A 5,787-nucleotide genomic window follows, 5' to 3' on the forward strand; every position below is an offset into this window, starting at 1 on the left:
GATATTTTCTTTCTCTGTGTCCTTATGTGTTCCGTAAGCTTTTTCCTACTTTTAAAGTTTTTATCGTTCTATGCACTTTTCAAAATAATAAAAACTAAAACGGGGGGGGGGGGTGGGAGAGGGAAGGAGAGAAATACACACACATGAATATGTTTCCCAAGTGAACTGAGGAAGGGGGCCGAGTCAAGGTTCTCAGGGAGCCACCAGTGATGAAACGGTCAGGCTCAGAATCAGCATTGCAGAGTGGCTGCAGAGCCGGGGGGCCTGGACTGGCTACCTGGACGACACTCCGTGTTTGGTAACTTGGCGAGTCATACATCCTCTTGAGCCTCAGCCTCTTCATCTGCAAATGCAGAAATCATGGTGCCTACCCCACAGGGATATTGTGCAGAGTGAAAAAGCAAATGCAGGCAAAGCCCACAGAAGCACGCGTGGTAAACAGTAAGCCTTTAATCGTGGTCACAGTCGTTGTTATAGGATCATCTTCCTATGTCCTTGTCTTTTAAAGATTAGCAGAACCTCCCAGAAGATGAGAATGGGCTCCCCCTGAGCAAGTCTCGGCTGTAAAGTCACAGGCATGTTGAGCATGTGGCACAGAAGGCAGAATAAAAACCTGATCCCGGAACATTATGTTCCTGCAGGACATGAAATCATTGAAGGTATGGGAAATCCTACCTCATATCCGTTTTACTAGAACACCTATGATTGCGTACGCACATGGACGCACGCGCACGCGCACCCCAAACTTTTTGAGCTTCACAAAACAGCGTAACCAAGGAACACACTATGATGCTTCTTAGCGATCTATTTAGGCCCAGGTTACTCGTCACTCTGAGCCTGCCTCCTTATCTGTCCAATGAGAATAGTGTTTGTCACAATTATCGTCATCGTCATCCTACCTAACGCTTCTGGTAAAATTGAAGTGTGAGAACACCCGCTAGACAGAAAATCCATGTTATCTCTCAATTTTTCTTCCTCCTGATTTCTATCTGAATCTGTGAGCTCGCTTTGGTTCACTTCGGTTTTTCAAGAGGCTCCGGTTACCTTCTCTCCCACCTATATCGGATTGGGTCTGACGGAAGAAAGAAGGAAAAAAAAAAAAAAAACATAGTAAAGAAAGCAGAACAACATTTGTTTCTGAAGCAACCGATCAAACATTGCTGATGAGCCGGTCTTTTCTATTTCAGTAAACCAAGGAGGCCTATTGTCACGAGGATGTGAGGGGCCCGGGTAAGATTGGATGATTACCCCTAAAGGAGACAAAGCAGACAGACTATGGCACATGTGATCTTAGCCAAGAGAATAAACAGTGACCTCTCTGCCGAGTTGGGCCTTAGCATACCAAAGGGAAATAAAGGTGTAATAGGATGCTCAATTTTTACTCTGGAAACAGAGGTTGGTTGGGCACTGAACTGAGAACACTGAATTTTTTACCCTCCTTGATATTCACATAGGCTTAGAGGAGGCAAAAAAAAAAAAAAAAAAAAAGAATACTGAGCCTATAAGTCATCCCTAAAACTCGGATTTTATGTTCCCTTGCCTTTTCATAACTGAGCAACACACAACATTAAAGAATGGACACAGGCCGGATGCGTTGGCTCAGGCCTGTAAACTTAGCACTCTGGGAGGCCGAGGCGGGAGGATCGCTCAAAGTCAGGAGTTCGAGACCAGCCCGAGCGAGAGTGAGACCCCCCGCCCCCGTCTCTACTAAAAATATAGAAAGAAATTGTCCAGACAACTAAAAATATATAGAAAAAAATTAGCCGGGCATGGTGGCACATGCCTGTGGTCCCAGCTCCTGGGGAGCCTGAGGCAGGAGGATCGACTGAGCCCAGGAGTTTGAGGTTGCTGTGAGCTAGGCTGACGCCACGGCACTCACTCTAGCCCGGGCAACAGAGTGAGACTCAGTCTCGGGGGGGGGGGGGGGACCCAAAAACAAACAAACAAACAAAAAAACTGGAAGGGACACAGACTTCCACAGGTTTGTGTGTGGCCCCTTTTACTTATTAACGCTACAGGACCTTAATTATTTGTGCTCTGAATCTGATATTCAAATTATCCTTGTGGCCAACGCGTTTGAACAGTAGATGGTAGGGGAAGAAGAGTTCACCTCCTGAATAGATGACAAGTAACGGGAGTACTGGTGAAATTACAAGTGGCTTACGTTTACACACTGAAAATCCCAGTTAGCCGCTACCATGAGTTCAAAGAAGAGATCTAAATTTCTGACCCTATGACCCTAAAAGATATTTCCTCCCATGGTGTCACAGATAAAAATAAAACTGCATCCTAGCACTTTGGGAAGCCTAGGGGGAAAGGATCGCTTGAGGCCAAGAGTTTGAAGTTGCAGTGATCTATGATGATGCTACTGCACTTTAGTCTGGGAAACAGAGTGAGGGCCCGTCAAAAGAAAAAAAAGAAAAAGACAAAAAGAAAGAGAGAGAGAGAGAGAGAGAGAGAGAGAGACAGAGACAGGAAGACACAAGGAAAGAAAGAAAGAGAGAAAGAAGAGAGGAGAAGAGAAGAGAAGCGTCAATCTATCCATTGCATTTTCTACCCTTTAGGTGACTGGGCTTCAGCAGGGTGATGTGATCTGACAAAGTTCATGTTGCTAAGAAATAAAGCACTGGAGTTCAAACTCTGAGTTTTCAAAATCCAGCATATCCCCCTACCCACCATACCGTGCCACCTCTGAGAGTGGATATCTCACAGAGGAGAGCTGTGGAGGCCATTCTTGGACAGACAGAGTCAAGTAGTGGAGACCATGGAGTCTCTGCTCTGCAGCCAGTCTAGAGACATATGGAGCCATTAACACTGCTTGTGAGGAAAATACCATGTCATAGGGAAACAGAAATATTTTCCGCCTTAGGCAGATACAATTTAGGAAAAGACCCGAAACCCCTCTTCTTCTAACAGTGCTTTCTGGTCAGATGCTGACCCCTTCGATTCACAGATTCAGATACATCATTCAATGCAAGCATTGTCAACAAGTCACTCTTTGCAGCTTTCTGAAATTTCTCGCATATAGCATACTTGTAAAGATGATCACTTATGTGAAGACACCACCCCTCCAGAAAAACAAAAACAAAACCAAAACAGAAGCCCACTTTTCTCTGCTGTGAAAATCAAGATCAGCTTTTATGAGATCCACTAAATTCACACAAGAAGTAAAATATAATCATACTGATATATGCAATTTTTCTCTTAGAACAGAATGCATGGTGCTCCTTATCGTCTCAGATACTGTCAACAGAAAGCACGCGGTGGATGAACAATCTCCGTGAGCTTTTCTACAGAGATGGGGTGGGGGTGTGTGTGTGTGTGTGTGATAAATAATGAGGGTTGAGGAGCAGATAAATGACTGGGGGAAAACAACAACAGCAACAACAACAAAAACCACTTCCTGGTTCCTCGATGCAAGCATTCATTTAAAGGGGATACTCGTATGTATACCTAGGTGGAAAGTGGAAGCAGCTTTAAAAAAAAAAAAAGAAAAATTGCTGCGAGCCCTGGTTATGATACGGCAATAAGCGCTAGCTCTTGGAAGGTGTAAAACATATTCACGGTGGCTTACGCCAATCTGGGATGTACAAAGACGAGCTTGAGCACCACCACCAACCAAAAATATGAATGAATACCTGGCTAGCGATCAGGATCAGACATAATAGAAAAGAAAAAGCTCCCAAGGCTAAAATAATGTGAACACGATTGACTCGTCCATGGAAAAGAACCCCAAATCACTGCAAAATAATTTAAAGAGTTTTATTCTGAGCCCAACGGCCGTGATCATGGCCCAGAGAGCTACGCCCAAGAAGCCTTGAGCAAGCGGACCCATTGTGGTGGGGTGGGTTACAGTTTGGCTTCATACATTTTAGGGAGACAGGAATTACATGTAAAATCACAAATCAAAACATGGAAGGGGTACATTGGTCTGGGCTGAAAAGGCAGGACATCTGGCAGTTGGGGGGGGGCGGGGGAGGGAGGGTGCGGTGTTTACAGGTTTACAGCTGGGTTTAAAGATTCTTTGATTTGCAATTGATGACATAAATGAACCTCTGCCTAAAGGCTTTGCATCATGTTTTCAGTTAAGGTAAGGAGGTCTGCTAATCACAGACAAGCCACTGGACAGTTTACCCAAAACTCAAGTGCCCTGTAGTTCAGTAAACGGTTGGCCTGCTAGATATGCGTTAAGCTTTGTCTTGCCTGGCCTTAGGCCCGTCGGACATTCAGTATCTCATTGTTATAAAATCTGACTCCATCAGGGAGGGGTGTCTGACTTCCCCTGTCCTTGCGGGGCAGCAGCTCAGGTTTAAGGGTTTTTCTAGGGTTCCCTGGGCCAACCACGGGACGGGTCAGCTGGCGGTGGCGGGCGGGGGGCGGCTTAAGATTTTATTTTAGTTCATAGACTCCAGAAATGGTGTTTCCCTGGCAAAGACACACGAGTTCATGAAAAGCTTTCATTCAGTTGGTCTGGCTCCTCCCTGAGGTCGTCTCCCTGCCCCCCACTCCTCCCATCCCCTGGGGCCGGAGCGGGGGGGGGGGGGGGGGAGGGGTGAAGGCCCAAGAGGAGAGGCGCGTGGGGGAGGTGCCGCTCCCAGAACCAGAGACTCGTCTGGGCCCCACGTAACCCAGCCACCGCGACCGCTTCGCCCGAGGAGGTGCCCAGCAAGTCGTGCTTCTGCCCCTCGGGATTGCCTGCGGGCTGGGGGCGGGGTACGAGCTCCCGGCCCAAGAGGCAAACCCCTAGCCCGGCCGCACAGATGGCCGGGCCCCCGGCGGAGCCCTTCCGCCGTTTTCCACCCCTCCTCCACTCACTGCGCTGACTGCGCATGCGCGCTCGCACGTAGCCGCCTCGGGCTTCTCTCGGGCGGAGCCGCTTTCAGCCGCGACCCCGCCCCGCGAGCTGACTGCGCATGCGCGCTTGCACGTAGCCGCCTCGGGCTTCTCTCGGGCGGAGCCGCTTTCAGCCCCGACCCCGCCCCGCGAGCTGCCGCTTCCAGGCGGCACAGCGCATGGGGGAGGGGACGGAGCTCTAAAGAAATCAGTCCCCTCCGTCTCCTGCCTCAGGAAAAGCCCCAAACCCTTGGAGAACTGCCACCCACCGCCACTGCCGTGTGTGTGTGTGGGGGGGGGGGGCGGGGGGGCTGGGTCTTTACTTTGTGTCCTCCTTGTGGCCCAGTCCAAGGCGGCTGGGCTGCCAAACAGATCGTCTCGAGAGGGAGGCAGGAAGGGCCCAGGTCTGGACAGGGGTGGATTGGACCCCTCCACCCTGGGGTGTGGACTTGTGACCGAAAGCTCAGCTGCTTGTCCACGAGGCCGAATAACGAGGACAAGCGGTATGAGGAGTAAGAAAACAGAGAGTCTACTTTGCTGACAAAGGAGGAAATAAATAGGGTAGAGCTTCTCAGTCTCAAACCCCCAAATTTCGTGAACATAGGCCTAGGCAGAAATACAGAGGTTTTAAAGGAGGGAGGGTTGGTTCTCAGCTTCAGGCAATTACTGCAGTTAGCTGTTCTAAAGGTCCCGTCTCTGCTGAGAAGAAATCCCTTGAACTCTGTGGGCCGCCCACCCTGGGGGCCACCTGGAGTTATAACCAAAGAGTTAACGTGCCTCAGGGATGCAGGCCGGGCTGCAAGTTCCCAAAAGCCTGGGGGAAGTTTTAAAAAGACAGAAAATCTTTCTGCCCTCTTCCCCTCCCACCCCCCCACAAAGCCATTTTCTCTGGTGCAGACTCGGCACCCTCCCTGCCCCCCCCCTCCCCGTGCAGGCCTGTTTGTCCTCAATCAT

This window comes from Eulemur rufifrons, unplaced genomic scaffold (assembly GCF_041146395.1).
Source record: "Eulemur rufifrons isolate Redbay unplaced genomic scaffold, OSU_ERuf_1 scaffold_500, whole genome shotgun sequence".
NCBI lineage: Eukaryota > Metazoa > Chordata > Mammalia > Primates > Lemuridae > Eulemur > Eulemur rufifrons.